Below are 383 nucleotides of genomic sequence, written 5' to 3'. Positions count from 1 at the left end.
GATGATCATGCTACACTGCTTGGCCAATCAGCGTTGCGGGGAATTTAGTGCGCGCTCAGTAGTCAACGTGTGACTGTCGTTGTAGTACGTCGTGTGATTTCTTTAATATTTTATCCATACTAACTATGTCGGGCAAAAGAAGAAAGTGGTCGGACGAATATGTACAACATGGATTCTCATGTATCACGGAACGTGATGGGAGTGAGCGTCCTATCTGCATGATTTGCAACGCCAAGTTGAGCAACTCTAGTCTCGCACCGGCAGACTACAAAAACATATCTATGTCTTGAATTTGAAAAAAATCATATTTTATTTTTCACTAAAGAGGGGTTCGGTGAATGCGCATATGAAACTGGTGGGGTTCGGTACCTCCAACAAGGTTA

The 383-nt window shown here is 43.1% G+C and overlaps 1 protein-coding gene across 1 annotated transcript in view; it reads left to right on the top strand.

The window, feature by feature from the left end:
* The window catches only part of gbf1 (golgi brefeldin A resistant guanine nucleotide exchange factor 1), a 106,881-nt gene that overhangs the window by 98,653 nt on the left and 7,845 nt on the right, over positions 1-383 (top strand).

The sequence above is a fragment of the Seriola lalandi genome, unplaced genomic scaffold (genome assembly GCF_002814215.2).
Source record: "Seriola lalandi dorsalis isolate HSWRI2012SDOR001 ecotype SW California unplaced genomic scaffold, Sedor1 jcf7180002054907, whole genome shotgun sequence".
In the NCBI taxonomy this organism is placed as follows: Eukaryota; Metazoa; Chordata; class Actinopteri; order Carangiformes; family Carangidae; genus Seriola; species Seriola lalandi.
The sequence above is the reverse complement of the archived record's forward strand: the minus strand, read 5'-3'. Positions and strand labels throughout refer to the sequence as shown.